Source organism: Perissodus microlepis, chromosome 23 (assembly GCF_051167445.1).
Source record: "Perissodus microlepis isolate ML-2025 ecotype Zambia chromosome 23, ASM5116744v1, whole genome shotgun sequence".
Lineage (NCBI taxonomy): Eukaryota > Metazoa > Chordata > Actinopteri > Cichliformes > Cichlidae > Perissodus > Perissodus microlepis.
The window spans coordinates 27,296,045-27,316,755 of NC_140482.1; the positions used below are offsets into that span (position 1 = coordinate 27,296,045).

The 20,711-nt window shown below is 38.9% G+C and overlaps 1 protein-coding gene across 11 annotated transcripts in view; it reads left to right on the top strand.

The window, feature by feature from the left end:
- Nucleotides 1-20,711, top strand: part of naaladl2 (N-acetylated alpha-linked acidic dipeptidase like 2) — a 460,659-nt gene that overhangs the window by 37,337 nt on the left and 402,611 nt on the right. For 3 of the 11 annotated variants that reach the window (XM_084921765.1, XM_084921768.1, XM_084921770.1), the window contains exon 1: nt 17,401-17,935. The exons of the other annotated variants lie outside the window; for them this stretch is intronic. The gene's annotated coding sequence lies outside the window, so the exon portion shown is untranslated. Of the gene's footprint in view, nt 1-17,400; nt 17,936-20,711 lie in introns of those variants that run through there. 11 annotated transcript variants of the gene reach the window in all.

Here is a 20,711-nt window from a genome sequence, read left to right on the forward strand (position 1 = left end):
CCAGACTGGGTGGTGGTCCCCATCTTTAAGAAGGGGGACCGGAGGGTGTGTTCCAACTATAGGGGGATCACACTCCTCAGCCTCCCTGGGAAAGTCTATGCCAGCATGCTGAGGCCATGGTCCTAGGACTGGATCGGATTGCAGATACTGATGTCAGTTGGACTTTACACATAAGACTTGAATATTTTGGAGGAGTCTAGAGATGTGTTCTTTCCATAAGGAAAAGTGTTAAATGTCAGCTCATTTGTGGAGGTAATATTAGTAATACATAGCAATCGGCTACTGTAACGGCCAGCCGTAAGTATTACAGTGGTCTTTCTTTAAAGCAAAAGGCAACTGTAAGAAACTGAAAGGTCAGATTCTAATAAAAATAAAGGTTTATAGCAATGCTACCTTTTTATCTTGTCTCTCTACACTGAGCATAGACCTCAGACAAGATAGCTTCATAATGCATATTTTAATGTGTGTCTCACTTCAGCTTGTGATCTGTCGGTCGGTCGGTCGGTCAGAATGGACAGCATCAGGCCCTGATATTTACACCTACTGGCTACAGAAGCTAACTGCGTTCCAAGAACATCTTGCAGCACAAATGAACCAGATGCTAATGGATGAGATGCATTAAGCATAGTTAACTGAAGGCTGGACAGTCCAGATCCCCAAGAATCCAAAAAAGGGACCTGTCCTACCTAACGACCAGATAATAACCTGCCTCAGCACCACATGGAAGCTCCTGTTAGGCATCATATCAGCGCAGATGAACAGGCATGTGGCTTAGTATGGTTTGAGTAGGGCCCAGAAGGCAACTGGGAATGAATCCAGAAATGCCTAGAACTATACAAGAAAGGGAGGTCTGGGTGTCCTTGCTTAGGCTAGTGCCCCCACAACCCAGCCCTGGATAAGCAGAAGAAAATGGATGGATGGATAGTTTTTCTTCAGTAACATTATTCAGTTTGTCACATTCTTAAATACCTATTAAATGTCTAGCACTAAGAGATTTTTCTACTATTTTGCATGTACTGGTCCTATTTGAACTTTGATTAAATGAATGTCTGGGATCTGTTTGCTGTTGGACCATTAGTCAAAACCATAGGCTACAATGGGTGCTGAGACCTGAGATCAGGTGTGCAGCTTATGGAAAATAATTACTTTACATACAATATTTTATTTATATTTTGTTTTGTGAGCGCTAGTATATTTTTCTTTGTGTACAGGCTTTGAAAAGGTCACTTGTATGGATATTCATATTATCAGATTAGCATTTTTTTATTTTATTTTTTTTATCTCCCTTGGAAACATAGAAAAACATTAGGATTAGCTACCAGATACATTGTGTGACAAACTACAGAAATGGTTAGTATGTTTGGTGATGTTCTTTACCTAGTTTAACATTACTCTGTTTATATGCCCATCTCTTCTGTAGTGCTAGGTGTAGGTTTATTCATAGTATACGTGAATATATCAAAAGGATGACAAGAAAAGTGGATGTGTTGAAGGTATAGGCATGGCTGTAGAGTGTCATAATTTTATCATTACTGAGCGAGTATCTCCATGCCATCCCTGGGAGCAACACTAGGCTGCAGCACATGAAACTATAACTAATTTAACAGTAATAGGCAGGTTAATGCATATCAGATTTAATTGCTCATTAACGGAAGGTGCGGAAACACTGTTCCAGATCGTTCCGGCCCACTTTAACCCCTGGTTCTACCACTTGAGGTAGTTGATTTTTGATTCTGAGGCTTTTTGCAGATCATTATCCTATTTTAGAAACCGTTCTCTTTTCATCTTCAACTTTCAAGCTTCACATATGCTTCGCTGTTTGCTAGTATTTAATTGAATCTATTTTCCTCTGTATCGGTGGAATTTTGCCCTTCCGCTGGTTCCAGCACAAGCCCAAAGGAGGATCCAACCTCATGATTAACGAGTGAGGTGTTCTTTTAAAAATGTCCTGCAGCCCTTTTATCTCTAAATATATATTTACTCATAGCATTCTTTGTTTGGCTATAGGAACTGGCCCCAATATGCATAAAAGTTAATTTTTGTGGTAAGCATGAAGGAATATACATAAATGTATATGTATACTACCAGTCAAAGGTTTGAGCACACCTTCTCATTTATTTTTTTTTACTTTATTTTTACTACTTTCCACATTGTAGATACATACTGAAGACATCAAAATGAAGCAAGATATAAGGAATTATGTAGCAAAGAAAAAATTGATATTTCCTTCCTATAAGTAGCCATCCTTTGCTTTGTTCACAGTACTGCAAACCCTTGGCCTTCTCTCTCTGAGCTTCATGATGTTGCTATGGTCGGCAAACAAAACTATAATTGCTATAACTTTGAATGTGTCCCCAAGAGCAGTCCCAAAAATCATCAAGCGCTACAATGAAACTGGCTCACATGAAGACCGCCTCAGGAAAGGAAGACCAAGAGTCACCTCTGCTGCTGAGGATAAATTTATCCATGTCACCAGCCTCAGAAATCCCAAGTTAACAGCACCTAAGATTAGAGCCCAGATAAATACCACACAGAGTTCCAGTAGCAGACACATCTCTACATCAACTGTTCACAGGAGACTGTGTGAATCAGGCCTTTATGGTCAAATAGCTGCTAAGAAAACACCACTAAGGAAAAGCAACAAGCAGAAGAGATTTGTTTGGGCCAAGAGACACAAGGAATGGACATTAGACCAGTGGAAATCTGTGCTTTGGTCTGATGAGTCCAAAGTTGAGATCTTTGCTTCCACCCACCGTGTCTTTGTGCGATGCAGAAAAGGTGAACGGATGGTCTCTACATACATGGTTCCCACTGTGAAGGATGGAGGGTGCTTTGGTGACACTGTTGGAGATTTCTTCAAAATTGAAGGCATACTGAACCAGCATTGCTACCACAGCATCCTGCAGTGACATGCCATCCCATCCGGTTTGCGTTTAGTAGGGCTGCCACAAACGATTATTTTGATAGTCGACTAGTCACCGATTATTTTTGCGATTAGTCGACTAATCAGATCGTGCATCCATTGAACGTAAAACATACAGCTTATTGCACCAGCATGCATCTGCTCTTATATAACTATCATTAGCTTACAGCTTTAAGTGTTTAAAGTATGTGCTAACTTAAAAATAAAGACATGATAGTTTATTAAATTTTAATGAAGTTTGCAGATTGTTTCGGTGGAGTTTAATAAACTGAGCCGTCTGCTCCTTGCTATCTAAAATATAACAGGACACCGGAGTATATTCTCGCGCATTTCACACTTCTGATAATCAGTTGTCTGCTTAACGTTTATTCAGCTGTGTAAAAACTATAACTTTAATCTCAGCCGAAACCGATTTACTCAGGAACAAATAAAATACTGAAAAATGCCAAACAATAACATTTTTAAGTTATCTAAGTGACTTATATATCATGTTTAACCTGAGTAGCGAAAGACAGCGGTGGGTTTGAAAACGCTCTAGTGAGCCTTGCCCCCGGCTAGCTAACGAGCTAGTGGGTAACAGACGTCTCTGAAAACGTCGGAGTGCTTTTTAAAATATGTGGTGTCTTGATAAACTGAGCAGATATTTGAGGTTTACACAGTTACATTCTCGTCTGAAAATATGTTAAACGTTTATTTTGTGGCCCAGAAAGAATAATAAGAGTAACATTAAAACTAACTAGCTGCCGCCATTGTTGGAAACTGAGCAGGGCCGCGCTATGAATTCTGGGACACAGTTTCTTCTTCTTCGGCGTTTAACGGCAGCTGGCATCCTTGTACATGCAGTGCTGCCATCTTCTGTTTCAGTATGTTGTTACACTCTTAAATCCTACTAATTCCTGCGTCTTTTGGGATCTTACAAAGCTTCAAACGACGTGTCGACTATTAAATCAGTCATCGACGATTTTGATAGTCGACGTAATCGTGACTAGTCGACTAATCATGGCAGCCCTAGCGTTTAGTTGGACCATCATTTATTTCTCAACAGGACAATGACCCCAAACACACCTCCAGGCTGGAGAGTGATGGAGTGCTGCACCAGATGGCCTGGCCTCCACAGTCACCTGACCTAAACCCAATGGAGATGGTTTGGGATCTGATGCAGAATGAAGAGGGCCAATAAATATATGAGCAGATTTTTATACCTTATTTTTACATTCATACTTCTGGTTAAATGGAATTTCTTAACAATATGAACTAAGGGACAAGAAATTAGAAATAATAAAACCTGTTGCTTTCACCATAAAATATTTTCTTGTTTTGTTGCATCTGTTATTTTAAAAGCAGTTGATGAGTGCAAGACATAGAAGTCCTGTTGAGACTATGTTTGAGTAATCAGAGAACTCATAAAACTTCTAAATTTGCCTTAATGATTGTGAAAAGCCATAACTTTATCAACCCCATTAGGGTCAAAGACTGTGGTTTCAAACACTGAGAAACTTCCGAACTTTTGATACTTTTTTAAAAAGCTAAATTGTAAAAAACAAAAATAATACAGTAATCATTCATAAAATGTTGAAAAGAATCTTTCATTTTTAACTTGCCTTTTAGAGGTCAGTTTATCTTCTTCCCACTAAACACAAATTCTACTAGGGGTATCCAAACTTTTTCTTGTGCAATTTTTTCCATGTAATCTAAATCTGGGTTAATCTGAAAGCTCCAGGCATGCGAAGGTTGTGAGCTGCACTGTGGAAGATTGCCTGCATTTAAGAGCTGGTTGTAATATTTTGTCATTTCACATTAAATGGTGTGCTCTAGGATCGAGGTTGCAGTCAAGTCAGATTAATGGCAGGCATGCTCAATAAGCTCTATATCTCTCCACATTATATTTTCTCTTGAAATTTAACACAATCACTGCTGTTATTCTTGGACAGCTTTTGAATATTGAATTTCAAAGCAAAGCTGCTTCCCACTGGCTGAGCAGCTAGAATTAAATAAATGGTGTTTCAGCAGTCACATTCCTCTCTGCACTCTCTGATAACACTCCTAATTTAGCATCAAAGTGATTTATCTTTGGTGACCAATCAAACAACATATGTTTTAAATTTAAGTCTGACTTTTCTATTGTAAGATTCGTTTCACAGAACAAACCCAGACATTCCAGAGATGGGGATAAAAGAAAGACAAAAAGTAGGCAATATAACACAAACAGCTGGTCGAAAAGCAGAAAATGTTTGTCACCAACCCTCTACTTTCTGCCACTTATCCAGGCCAGATATGTGGCAGAAATGCACAATCCTCCTGTAACAACTCAACTTTTGATTCAAAGAAAGAGAGGTTCTAGTCCAAACTTCCTCTAGTTGTCAAGTTAATTTTTGTCTTATTATTTCATCATTGTCAAAAGCCAAAGGTGACCAAACTTAAGTTGTTGGAATGTAGATCACCTTGTAAATTTAACAATTTGTCCCTTGGTTCAACTAACTCTTTTACACAAAAGACCAGTACAAAGTCCACATATGCTGTGTTATTGTTTATGTGGTACCAATGCACATTTTACTGTTTTTTGTTTTATAATGCATCTTTTATTTCATATTATTAATGATTTTTTGTTGTTGTTGTTGTTTTGCCTGTCTGTCATTTGACTTTACTCCTTTGGACTTCACAAAGCTCCTTCCACTTTACCTTTGAACCTTTATCGTTACCATAAGACAGAGGCTAGGTTTCCCATGATCTACGACTCTGGCTGGCAGTCAAAATAAACCCTTCGCAGCCAAATCCGAGAATTGGAGCAAGGTATCAAAGACTTGAGAACTGATTATAAAATTACACTGCATCTGGATTATTTGAGTGATTATGCATACACTGCAAAAATTTAAGCTTTTCTCATTTCCACAGTTTTGGTCCCTGTAGAACAAGCGCATTAGCAACCTCATCAGTTAAGGCAGATTCTGACCAAGATTAATGCTGACCGAGCTGACTGGTTTTCTATTGGCTGCCCAGTACAGTGCTTGACCTACAGGGGGTGTAATTTTCATTGTTTAGGATGAACCAGCAAAGTGCATAATCAGTCACTAGCAATCTATACACAACCCTTGTTAGATTTCTTTTTGCCTACAAAACAAACTAGGTTATAGCAGTCAGACACAAAAACTGCAGGGCCTGAATTCATGAAGGAATTCATGGCTGTGACTAGAAATAACATGGGCTGGTTTTACAGTTTTATTTTATATTTTGTTCAATTATTATTTTTTTATTTTGTTGTTAAAGACCATACATATAGACCATAGCTGGCATGATACACTATTATCATAATCTACTGTAATTTTCTTTAAATGTTTTAAGCTAATATAATTTTTGATAATTTTTCTTTCATTCTAAATGTTAAACAAATGCAAAATAGACACATTTTCCTCATGGCATCAGATTTTTTTTCCCAGTAATAGTACAGAAAGTACTATGTTCTAATTTCTCTGTCATGAAAAGTGATGGATTTTCATAGAAATTCTCCATGGCAGTTTAATAGTGCCTATATAATAATACCAATACTGTCTGCCTGATGCAGTCTCGGTTCTTTCTTGCTATGCAGCACCAGAACAGATGCTCTATTGTAACTTTCTATTGTCTGAATCTTTCTTTTTTTTTCTGACTTTGTGTCTCTTTCCCACTCTCCCTCTCCTCCTCTATGTCCTGTTTCTCTACTTTTCTCTTGTAAGCCTTTAATGGTGATAAGCTGTTCCATGCTGAATGTGTCCCTGTGTCTCCACTCTCCCAGGAGCACTATCACTGAACTCAGTCCTGCACTGTTAACTGAGCTATTGATTCATCTCAGATGAACGATTTTGGATACAGTATAGGAATGTGGTCTAAGGATACTAGGCAGCAGTGCACAGTTTTGGTTTGGCTGAGATGACTTCTCTTACCAATGATGGACTTGTATGTAATGAGTATCAGGCTTGAAAACATTCGCTGTCTATCATAATGTGGAGCAAAATTTGATAATGCAGACATACAAAGACACATGCCAAGAAATAAAGCTATCTAAACCGTACCTACTTAGCTGCACAAGTTACATTCTACACTGTGCCACTCTGTGATATTACAGCAGTTTTGTTGCGTCTGTGTTTCAACATTGCATTATATTATTCAAAACAAAGCTCTCACATAGGGCCCAGTTGCAGTTTTCTGGTTTATACAGTGGCTTGCAAAAGTATTCGGCCCCCTTGAACTTTTCCACATTTTGTCACATTACAGCCACAAACATGAATCAATTTTATTGGAATTCCATGTGAAAGACCAATACAAAGTGGTGCACACGTGAGAAGTGGAACGAAAATCATACATGATTCCAAACATTTTTTACAAATAAATAACTGAAAAGTGGAGTGTGTAATTATTCAGCCCCCTGAGTCAATACTTTGTAGAACCACCTTTTACTGCAATTACAGCTGCCAGTCTTTTAGGGTATGTCTCTACCAGTGTTGCACATCTAGAGACTGAAATCCTTGCCCATTCTTCTTTGCAAAACAGCTCCAGCTCAGTCAGATTAGATGGACAGCATTGGTGAACAGCAGTTTTCAGATCTTGCCACAGATTCTTGATTGGATTTAGATCTGGACTTTGACTGGGCCATTCTAACACATGGATGTGTTTTGTTTTAAACCATTCCATTGTTGCCCTGGCTTTATGTTTTGGGTCGTCGTCCTGCTGGAAGGTGAACCTCCGCCCCAGTCTCAAGTCTTGTGCAGACTCCAAGAGGTTTTCTTCCAAGATTGCCCTGTATTTGGCTCCATCCATCTTCCCATCAACTCTGACCAGCTTCCCTGTCCCTGCTGAAGAGAAGCACCCCCAGAGCATGATGCTGCCACCACCATATTTGACAGTGGGGATGGTGTGTTCAGAGTGATGTGCAGTGTTAGTTTTCCGCCACACATAGCGTTTTGCATTTTGGCCAAAAAGTTCCATTTTGGTCTCATCTGACCAGAGCACCTTCTTCCACATGTTTGCTGTGTCCCCCACATGGCTTGTGGCAAACTGCAAACGGGACTTCTTATGGTTTTCTGTTAACAATGGCTTTCTTCTTGCCACTCTTCCATAAAGGCCAACTTTGTGCAGTGCACGACTAATAGTTGTCCTATGGACAGATTCCCCCACCTGAGCTGTAGATCTCTGCAGCTTGTCCAGAGTCACCATGGGCCTCTTGGCTGCATTTCTGATCAGCGCTCTCCTTGTTCGGCCTGTGGGTTTAGGTGGACGGCCTTGTCTTGGTAGGTTTACAGTTGTGCCATACTCCTTCCATTTCTGAATGATCGCTTGAACAGTGCTCCGTGGGATGTTCAAGGCTTGGGAAATCTTTTTGTAGCCTAAGCCTGCTTTAAATTTCTCAGTAACTTTATCCCTGACCTGTCTGGTGTGTTCTTTGGACTTCATGGTGTTGTTGCTCCCAATATTCTCTTAGACAACCTCTGAGGCCGTCACAGAGCAGCTGTACTTGTACTGACATTAGATTACACACAGGTGCACTCTATTTAGTCATTAGCACTCATCAGGCAATGTCTATGGGCAACTGACTGCACTCAGACCAAAGGGGGCTGAGTTATTACGCACACCCCACTTTGCAGTTATTTATTTGTATACGTGTACTCCACTTTGTATTGGTCTTTCACGTGGAATTCCAATAAAATTGATTCATGTTTGTGGCTGTAATGTGACAAAATGTTGGAAAGTTCAAGGGGGCTGAATACTTTTGCAAGCCACTGTAGATGGTGATTGACATCACTGTCATCATTCCTGCTTTCTCAAATAGTTTCTTTCTGTCATTTAAACAGGAGCTTTTCTGTAATCTTATGCAGTTGTTTCCACTGTGTCATTGTGCTGACACCAAAGGTCATTTGGTGTATGTCATAGACACCAGAAATGTGAATAGGTTGGTTAATCTAATTGAATTACCTAGCTGGTGACCATTACCTTTCACTTGTAGGCACTTTTACAGCTTAGAGAAGGATACAAAATGCAAGCATCATCTTACATATTTAGTTAAAAGAAGCATAATAAATCAAGTTCAAATAACTCATGATATAAACAGTTACAAATTAGCTGTTGTGTTAAATGTATAGGGAAGAAAATATTGCACAGTTCGTACAGTTTCAAAAAACAGTAGCTTCACCAAACACATTTCAGTGCATTTTATTTTGCTACTTAATACTTATACACAACTAACAAGGAAAGAGTAGACTTTCATAAACCATATGAGTGTCTAAAATATAAGTAGAAAGATAAGTAGAAAGATAAGTCCAGTATTATAGAATGAAACCAAAGATCAAACCCCATTTTCAGGTCCAGAACATGGGAATAGAGCAGCTGCAAGAGAATTCAACATTAATGAATCAATGATACGGAAGTAGAGGAAGCAAGAAGATTGATTTGAGTAAAGTTTGACTTATCTGTTTTGTTTCGCTTAATACGTGCAAAATTGCACCAAAAAAATCAGCGAAACAGTGAGGCCATGAAAAGTTTACTGCGTTATAGCGAGGGACCACTGTAGTATACATTTGCTAAAATTAACATATTATTTCAGGTTTTAAGTGGCTCATAATGTAAAAGTACGGTACAATCTATAAATTAAATGTCTTTGATGCCTTCTAATTTTAAACTTGACTTGCTGTTATGATATAGTGTACTACAGGGTTTGTCACTTTTCTTTACTATTTATATTAACAGGGGAGCAACAAGGCTTAATGAGCTTTAAAATATTATCCATCTATCAATTTTCTGTCATTTTCCCTTGCTGTATATGGCAAGGGAATCCCTGACATCCCACCTGATGAAGACCCTGGAGCGGCTGGTCCTGGCTCAGCTTTGGTGCCTGGTGAGCTCATCATTGGACCCACTTCAGCTTGCCTACCAGCCTGGCATTGGAGCGGATGATGCCGTCATTCACCTCATGCATCGTTCCCTCTCTCACCTGGAGACCGCTGGGAGCACTGTGAGAATCATGTTCTTTGATTTCTCCAGTGCCTTTAACACCATTCTTCCCACGGTCCCGAAGGGCAAGCTGGAGAACTCTGGAGTGGACCATCACCTCACAACATGGATTTTGGACTACCTCACTGACCGACCACAGTATGTGAGAACCCAGGGCTGTGTGTTGACAGGGTCGTCTGCAGTGCGGGGGCCCCACAGGGAACGGTTCTGGCACCGTTCCTCTTCACCATCTACACTGCAGACTTCTCCCACAACTCCATCCAGTGCTTCCTGCAGAAGTTCTCTGACGACTCTGCAATAGTCGGCCTCATCACTGATGGGAACGACAAGGAGTACAGAGGACTGATCCAAGACTTTGTGGACTGGTGCCAGCTGAACTACCTCCAGATCAACACTAATAAAACCAAGGAGCTGGTGGTAGACTTCCGCAGGCACAAACATCCTCCACTGCAACCACTGAACATCCAAGGGATGGACACTGAGGCTGTAAACAGCTACAGGTACCGTGGTGTTCATCTGAACAACAAACTGGACTGGACTAATAATTCAGACGCCCTCTACAGGAAAGGACAGAGCAGGCTGTACCTGCTGCGGAGACTCAGGTCTTTTGGAGTGAAGGGCCCACTCCTGAAGACCTTCTATGACTCTGTGGTGGCCTCAGCTATCTTTTACAGTGTGGTCTGCTGGGGTGGCAACATCTCTGCCGGGGATAGGAAGAGACTGAACAGGCTCATCAGAAGGGCCAGCTCTGTTCTAGGATTAGGGATGGGTACCGGTATTGGTTCTTACATAAACGGTAGTAACCAGACCAAAAAGCAGCGCACATTTCGGTGCTTTATTTCTTTCTTTTTTTTCTTGAGATGTCATACACTTTGGATTCTAGCCAATCATTTTACCTTTCCAAGGATAGTAGGCGGGCCCAGGTACATATGTTCTTTTAGAGCAGAGCTACAGATTAAAAATGCCCAAGGCGAAGCGGTCAAAAGTCTGGCTGTACTTCACAGCAAAAGATGCAAACTGAGCAGCCTGCAACAAGTGCTTTAAGGTGATACTGTGCAAAGGAGGTAACACCTCGAATCTGATGAAACACCTGCCAACGCATAGCGTTTTTTTAAAAGCAGAGAAATGCACCGTATTTGATAGCTTGCTGCAAGACCGAGCACATCTACTGCGGGTGTGGTGCCTGTTATCGGACCCGGAGTTAGCAACATCCCCCAAGAACCTGAAGAGGAGAGTCCTGGCCCCTAGCCCTGCCAGTGTAGCAGAAATGATGACGGATGATGATGGCAGCAGGAACCGTTCTTCTCTGCGTGAGTAGCTTAATGTTGTTTGTGTGTAATTTACGTTGAGTACGCTAACCACGTTATTAAATTAATGCACGTAAGGTGAACTAGCAAACACCGTCGTAGTTACATACCGCTGTCTTCTTGTTTGATGGCAGATACTCCCTTCACCCTGGCCAAAAAGGCTAAAATGACCAAAGAAAAAGTGGGAAACAGCTAAACATGAGAGGTTTTTAGACAAAGTTTGTGTTTTTTCTATTGTTTAAGCACTGCTTCCAGCCAAGAGTGATACCATATATGTCCTATAGCTGCAGAAAAGGCTAACATTGTTATCTTTTTACAAAAAAACAGCTAAACATGAGAGGTTTTAGGACAAAGTTTGTGTTCTCCATTCTTTAAGCACCGGTTTGAGCACCGTTTAAGCATCGGCACCGTTTCAAAAGTACCGGTTTGGCACCTGTATCGGATAAAACCTAAACGATACCCATCCCTATCTAGGATGCCCTCTGGACCCAGTGGAGGTGGTGAGTGACAGGAGAATGGCGGCCAAGCTGTCATCCCTGTTGGACAACATCTCCCACCCCATGCAGGAGACTCTGACAGCACTGAGCAGCTCCTTCAGTGGCAGGCTGCGGCACCCATGATGTGGGACAGAGAGATTTCGCAGGTCTTTCCTCCGCACTGCTGTCAGACTCAACAACAAAGACTTTTGCAGCTGATCAAACACACACAAACCCACATATGTGCAATAAGACTAAGCGCAATACTCTTTTCTGACAAAGTTGTATTTTTACTCAGTTGTCTATAGAATTTGTATTCTATTTTTATCCTATTGTATATTTTATTCTATTTTATTCTACTGTATATAGTATTTTATTCTATTCTATTCTGTACAGTTGTGTACAGTATATTATTTGTATTGTATTCTAATTTTTGCTATATAACTTTTGCACTGTCCACTTCCTGCTGTGACAAAACAAATTTCCCACGTGTGGGACTAATAAAGGTTATCTTATCTTATATATATCAGTCTAAATGGGGTTGACCAGACTTCTCTTCCCCGAGCCTCTACCTCTACCTCTGGGAGGACACCAAGGGGTTCCTGGGCTAGCCAAGCGACATAACCTCTCCAATGCATCCCAAATCTGCCTTGAGGTATCCTTTCAGAGGTTTCTTCACATTAACAGGGAGTTTTTCCCTCCCGGTGTCGCCAAGTACCTGCTGATAGGGTCTCATCTGATAGTTGTCTGATTGAATTTAATGAACAACAGTGTCTGAAAATATTGTTATCTTCTGTTGTGTTATATTTCATTATGAGTTTTTGTCTGTTCTTTGGATCTCTATACTTTGTAAAATAGTCTGACAGAACAGAGTGAAAACCATGGTTAAGATGGTTGGAGCACTCTCCTCTAGGGAATGAGATGGCAGACGTCAGTGAACAACTCCCACTGTAATTAATCTAAAAAGTGTTTAATCGGCTTGTTAATTAGCAGCACTCGGATTGTAATGGGACTCTTAAAGTCAGGTGCACTAGAAAGGTCAGACAGTTTCACATTTTACTTTAAAATGTAGATGTGTTTAATTAAAGCTATCAAGATCTAGTGTATTTGTGATTAGTGAAGTCATTTCTAATAAGGTGAAAGGCCAAAATTATTATTCTATTTACAGACACGCACTCAGTGTTTGGTAATTTTACCAGCACACCTCCAAAAATTTAATTACACTATAAGACAGAGTGTCCAATAACTCCTGACTGGTGTGGGGTGTTAAACTGTTTCAAATGACATTAAAATGTAATTCCTGCCAGTAAGACCACAGTGAAAGAGGAGTTTACAGACTAATTTGGTTACATGTCCTTCATGCCTATGGATGGATGAGGCAGGAAAATTAAAGCCTCCCCCACTTTTGGCCCAGTATGTAGTCTTATACTTAGAAAATTATCATCTTCATGCCTAATGGCATATAAGGACAGACAAGCCTCCTCCACTGTTGGCTATTTGTGGATGACTTGGCAGTGTGACCACAACTCATCATCACTCCTTTTTAGCTTAGCTTTTTGTGGACATAAACCAATGTCTGCTTTTATAAATTTAATTTGTGTTGACTTTTGGACTGAAATGTTGACGTCTTGAGACATTCTGGATTGAAGATTGAAGCAGATCTGTTGAATTTGCCCCATGATTTAATTATAAAGTGTGAGTATCTTGTCTAGTGTCATATAAATGAGAAACCAGACTCCTCCAGTCCTGGCAGTTTACAGCATGCTTGGCAGCAGGACTTCCGCTTCTTGTCCATAATAGGTTTTTCCCATTTCTCTCTCTCTTTTTTATAGATCATTTAGCATTTAGTCATTTCTTGCATGTCCTGATATTCTTGATATCCATAAAAAGGCTATATTTATAAAATAAAATTGCAAAAACACCATCTAAATAATTTTGCACTTGGTACCTAGCAACCATCAGTTCCTAGTAGTTGGTGCTCGTTATAGTGGAAAAACACTGGCTATTGTTAAAGGAATGCAATTAAACTGCAATATAAAATATATAATTGCCCAGCTAATGCAATCTACAATATGACAGAAAAAAAAGAATGATTAAAATACATTTTAGCATTTGTCTGTGACACCTTGAGGTAGTCCAAAAAAAATTATTGGTGATTATCTTGTAATTTTCCAGGAAGCATCGGTTTAAATGGTAAAAGCTCATCAGAACAACTAAAAGAAAAAAAAAAAAAATCAAACAACAATGTCAAAATGGCTTTTTTTTTAAGAATTAATATTTCACCATATAGTGTGACAGCCTCTTGTCAAGGAACTCAAATCAATTCAGTTTTACTTATATATCATAAAATCAAAACAGTGCTGCCTGTAATGCGCAGCAACACAAAGCATAGCTGCACAAATAACACTGGCACACTGAAAGAAGTAGCCTCTGAACCAAAAATAACTGTATAAAATTCTAAATGTCCCTCAAACTCATTTTAATTAGCATATTTACGTGAAACCCTATTCATAGCACTCAGACTTCCAAGCCATCCAGACTCTCATTTCCTTCTCTTTGCTTATGTTCAGATTCAACTTCTTCCACTTCCACTGCATAAAACATTCAAAACTTGGCTTAAATATAAAAAAAAGTATCAACTGCTGTTCATTTAAAATCTCATTAAATTTTTACATTTTAAAAAGTAATATTCCCGCAGCTGGCACACCAGAAAAAATACCATAAAATAATAGAAATTTACCATTAAAATATAGTACTTTTCAATAATAATAAAAACTCCTCCTAAATATTTAAAATACCTGATAGAAGGGTCAAACACAGATGTAATGCAAAATATCAGACTAAAAATTACACAAAAATATTGTTACCATTTGCTTTTAGTATGTTCAAGTAAAAATTGAATGTTCAGACTGGACTTCACAGTAAGTCATAGATATAAACCTTGCAGTATTTACTGCAAGGTTAAATTATCCAAGTGGCCTTAAATTATCCAAGGCCACTTGATCATTTCATATGAGATTTATGAATACGAGATATGACAACTGTTAAACAGTTAGGGCACACTTATCTACTGCTCTCAGCATTTCATTTAGTTAACAAATAGACCACAACAGAAAATAGTTGCCCCTCTTTCAACACTCTTGGTAACTTAATTTGAACTTATGTGCAGTTTATAACAATCCTCTGAGCCAAATGGCTCTTTAGGAGCCATATTAAAAAAAGCAGAATAAAAATTAAAAACATCCATCAGTTAAACCAAGGGTACCTTAAACAATCACGTTGAACATGGCAAGTCTCCATGGTGGTTCTTATCTGAAAGTAAACATTTACACACTTTGGTCTTCGTCTGTTAATGCTCTTTGACCTGGTTCTAACTATAAATTGCCATTTTCTTCCCCAGGTTTTTACCTTGTTGTATGCATGCCCTCTTCCACTCAAAGTGGGCACTCCACTCTTTTCTGGCATATCTGTGAATTTATATAAATTGTTTAACTCTATCTTTAGTCTAATTATCTCTAAAAAGTGTTTTTACATTAGACATGGTAATTCAGTCACAAATGTTTTTAATGTATTGCTGTCAGCTCTTCTGAGAACTCTCCACCTTTTGTCTTGCTAAAACATTGTGGAAGTTTGTACACTGAGTGGCTGTCCTTTGCTGGTAGGTTATTGATTAGTTGCTAATGAAAGGCCTATTAAAGACAAGCATATTGATTCAGAGAGAACCCGATGACAGTTTCACTGCAAAAGGGACACAATGGAAAAAGACATGCAATGCCAAGAGGCCAAAGTATGAGGATTGAATAATGACTGTATATTTTGGTTCAACATTATTTATATATTTCTTTTGATTACTTGTTCTCTCCTCTAACTTATATACTGATGACTAACATTCTGCCAAAACAACCTTCTGTAAAGTCATGGTTGCAGTATCATTGGTGTATCATTACTTATCAAAATCATTAGCTCTAGCATTAATTACTCAACCCATTACTAAGGAGAACACTGGCCCCAAAGGCTGCTCCAGGATGCATTGGTGCATTATCTTTACCATTTACTATAACTGGTTAAAAATCATAAAACATGGGTCCAAATGCCCAGGGTCCACAGTTTCATTTCTGGCTGGCTGCACCATATGCTGCTTGTCATTCTTGTACTCTGTTTACTCATATATTAGTTCCTCTCCACTGATTATATCAAATGTGCAAAAACGTATGAAAAAAATATTTTTGCTCTTATTCTTGCTCTTGTGCAGAGCTGTAGTAACTACACAAGCATTAAAGTAAGCAGCCATGTGATAGGGTGCGATTAGAGGAACTGTGGTATTATAGGAGAAAGTTAGGACTGGCAGAGAAGTATGAGAGGGTGGTGTCAAAGGCATCAAAGACATTTAAGGTATCAGTTCAAGCCGATACATCAGGGATCCAGTCTGAGCCTCTTCTTGCAATGTTAGTTAGCTAAAACAAAAAACTAAAACTAGATGTGAGAAAACATTTTCCTTAGTTTTGGTATTCGTTTGTTTGATGAAATGTTATAAGGCATCAATGGATGTGGGGTTTTTTTGAGATTCTAAATGTCTAAGATTCAGCTGCTTTCAAAAAGTTTGTTTTTATTGGAATACTTATACTATGTTTGTTTTTTATTTTTAATATTACTTCTAACATATGCCCTCCACACAGTAACTAATAAAAACTAAACTTCAGCTAAAGATTTTCAAACAATAAAAACTAAACTAAAATGAGAAAATCCACTCTGTAAACTGCAACTAAACTGGATTAAAAGCAAAAAGTAAGCTTGTTATAAAAATAAAACCTAGTTAGAAAATACAAAACTAGCTCTCTAATTAACACGTATAACTACCTCATTGTTTTCGATAGGTTAACGGATGAGGCTGAATTGTAATTTGTAGTTAGTGAAGTTTCTTTCTGCTGAAAGTGCTTGCTCAGAGTGGGTTGTTTGATTGTTAGGGTTTTCTCTGCATTATTGTAGGGTCTTTACCTTATGATGTAAAGCGCTTTGACCTTTTGTCATTGGTACTATCTAAATAAATCTCAAATTCCTTGTAGAAAACTTTCAGTTTTTACCTTTAATGAAAGATCATTGTGATGATGATAAAGTAGCTGTGTAATAATGGGGTCATAAAATTCCCTTTCACTATTTATAAATCGCTTTGTTTTGAACCACTTACAGACCAGAACAATGGAGCAACTCTGATCAGTTATCCACAGATGGAATGGCTATGAGACTTTTTTAAAAGAAAAGAAAATTGTCTTTCTAACAAAGCAGACATGAAAGTGTCAATACAGTACATCTGTAATGGTGTAAACCTTTCAGAGCCTACTTGGACTGTCTCCAGTTGCCATTGTTATTGGAGCTCTACAAGCAGTTTCTTTAAGACTGTGCCCATATCCAGTGTCCAACCTTATGGGAGGAGCTCTGAGCTTGTTGTATGACTCACTCTTTACACCGCTTCAGTGAAAGCTATTGCACAACATTTCACAACAATTCATGTTCACGGTGCTTTATGGCATTTACAGTATACTGTTTTGTCTGTAAGATTTTTAAATTTGTACTGATTTATTTTGTTTGCTTATTTTGCTTTGTTGTAGTGGTAGCAACAACTTCTCATTTTTACAGTGAAAGCAAGTGTGCTTCCAGTACAGTGGCTACTGTGTGTAAGGTGTGTGTCTGTGTCTATCTGATTACAGCAACCAATGTAAAACATAACCGCAGAGGATTACATCATAGAAGCTAAAAAAAAGTGCCAATTACACACACACAGACACACACACACCCTCTTGCACACACACGCACATTATGCTGGCAACACAGCCAAACAGGTTAGTTGAATGCAGGTAAGAGAGGAGGAAGGACTATGCTAATGTCAGCACTTGGAGAGAGAGAAGCTAGCCTACTGTTAAACAGTTCAACTAAAACACAGCCGGGGTAAACTAACAGGTGTACGGGTGAGCAGTGAGGGCAGACATTTATCGTAGACGGGTAAATAGTCAGAAAGGTGTAGACAAGCAGTCACACAAGTTACCAAGCAGTGTGTTTTTTAGACAGGCAGAGTGTCAGATAAACAAGCAGCCTGCTCTCCCTGTCTGCTATGGTGTTGTAGCTGGAGAAATACAAGCAGAGGCAGCAACACAGAAAAGAAGCTATTAGAAAGGTCTTTATCCTCTGCTGCCCCCTCTTTGAGACACACAGACTGAGGCTACTCCAAGGCTATTCAACCAACTCGGCTTTGAAAGGTAAATGTGTAGATTCAGTTTGCTTACATCTCAAACACTTGATCTGTACACATGACTGTGTATGCATGCACTTCATCCATGCTTTAATCTATCTGTGTGTTTACATGGAGTTGGTCAGATTCATTTAGTTTAACATGAATCTCCGTTGTTCTAAAACTCCACTAAATGGTAAACAAGCTAAGAATATCCTGCTCCTTCTTTGTGAGTGGCAATAGGCTAGTTCAGATACATGCAAATTGTCAATGTACTCTGTTATATTTTTGCACTGAAATTAAAATCTACCCAAAATGCAGTGTGAGATTAATGTGAATAGATGTTTCTTAGAGTTGAGCAAGTTACTTAAGTTAAATTTGCTTTTGTTCCTGGGTAACCAAGTGAAGGCCAATGACAATGAGTATGTAGGCACACTGGTTACCATTCAAAAATCCTATACCACACCAGGCCAGCCCTGTCTCCCTGTGCTTTATGTATTTGTGTGCTATCTTCTAGAGGATCCCTTTCAATCACATTTGTTAACATACGGTCCACACACTGGACCTGCAGCTCAGTGTGCTGCTGTGGTTTTTTCTTACTGTGTTTTGCATGTGTCACAGGCAGTATGTATATACACACAAACACACACACAGCCAAAAGTTGGTATTTAACAGGTGTTGAGGCTCCAGGCATCAGGTAGCAGCGCATCCCTGTGTGTGCTGAAGAGATATTCTGCAAGTGATTTACAGCTTTGTAAATCTGAATCACAATTATTCCTTAAATATGAAAGGAGGTGATGGAAATGAATCCTCACAAACAACAGTTATGGGAAAGTTGATTTTTTTTGTTTTTGTTTTAAAATCATTCTTGGTTCATATTGGTTCCTAAAGGTATGTGTAAATAATACTGAAATTTACATATTAACATTACTTTGCAGATTCAGGTTACTCGGGTTACAAATACAATGAAATACAATTTGGAATAAAAAGTACATTAAATATTAGTTAAACACTGGAACACAATAATCAGGAATAAAAAGAATAAATGAAATAATCAGGATAAAGGTGATCAGTGGACAGTCGTAACTTCTTTACGTTTGAAACAAGTAGGCACTTTTGTACTGTTAATGGAAGAACATAATTAAAAGAACACATTTTATATGTCACATGTCCAGTTTGTAAGGGCTTGTGTTTGAAATAAAAGTCAACAAAATCAAAATCATCAGTAGTTGTAATATTACAAAAATATTGCTGAAATTGTGTTATATCATGAATATATTGTGGGCACCATTAAAACTAGAACATTTGATATATACCTAACAAGTCTAAATCACTGAATAAGTATTGTGTCAGGGTTCCTGGGTCGGTGACCCAGTGTTTTCAGTTTTGTTCATGTTCAGTTTATTTTGCCACTTCCATGTTCTCACTTCCTGCTTTTCCTGTGTCAGCTCGTCTCGTGTCATTAGCCAGATTATGTTCAGCTGTGTACTCACCGGTCTCTCATTATCATCCTCATCAGTCTGTGTATTTAAGCCCTCTGTTTCTACTCGTTCACTGTCGTGTCATTGATGTTATGTTGTCGTTTCCGCCTGCGTTCAGCCAGCCAGCCATTCAGTCTTTCCGTCAGTCCTTCAGTCAGTCGTCCAGCCAGCCAGCCAGCCATTTTCTACCTCTGTTCTGTTCATCCACTCCTTATAATAAACCTTCACCAGTCTTCACCTACCTGCGAGTACTGCGTTTGGGTTCCTTCTCCCTCGTCTCCACACAACGCCTGACATATTGTAGCATAAGAAATATTTAAGAGGGAAAAAACAGAGAAACGCACGGAACCCATCATTGCCGGTATTTTAAAACTGAGCTCACTACAACAAAATCAGAAACACATTTTTGTTAATTAATCAATGTAAAAACTAGAACTGTGAAAAGTTATCACGCCATACACAACTGTCTTCTGTTTATGAAACTTGAAGTCTCTCTCACGTCAAACGTCTACCCTGCCCTATTCAGTCTGCAAGCTTCTTCAGTTCTCTCAGCTCTGAAATCTGTCAGACTTAGCTGCCCTGCTCAGACTTTCAGGGGAGATTATGAGACCGTGGACTTCAAACATTCAAATGTAATTTATACCAATTTACAAGTGGGCCACATTAGGTTCAATCCACTGAGTCCAGTACACCTAGCTGGCCCGCAGCTAGGTGTTAACTAAATACTGAAAAAAAATAAAACTAAAAACTATTATACAGCACTTTTCCTATTACACCTATCACACTGCCGATTTGTCTGCAACAGCTGCGTCACTCTCTGCCTGCACCATTTTTAAAGTTTTATATTTGTTTATAGTTCATAGTTTTCCCATATTAGATATTTATCTTTCCTTATGAACTCAGTTGCTTTGCTGATTAATATTTTTAAAAAGCTCATTTGCTTATTAATGCTTTTTTTTCTGATTGTGGGCACCGTTAGCAACACTTCCATGTAGATGCCTTGTAACGAGATCGGGAAACCTTCATGTGACTGCTTAGTCTGAATACTGAGGTTAGGTTAAGTGAAGCTAGATAATGGCTACCCATCCTAGATATGTTGAACTTGCTTCATAGTGTAGGGTCCAGTTCAGTTATTACAACATAAAGTTGATCATTTCTTTGTTTAGTTTTTCCATTTTGTGTTTTTTCACCCAACAGGTGTGAAACATAAGTAACAAGCTTTTTGGAAAACTTTTGATGCCTGACTTTTGTGAACTCAACTTCTCACCTTCAGATTTCTTCAGATTGTTTTATCAGTAGCAAAGCTTTCATGTCCTGAACGTC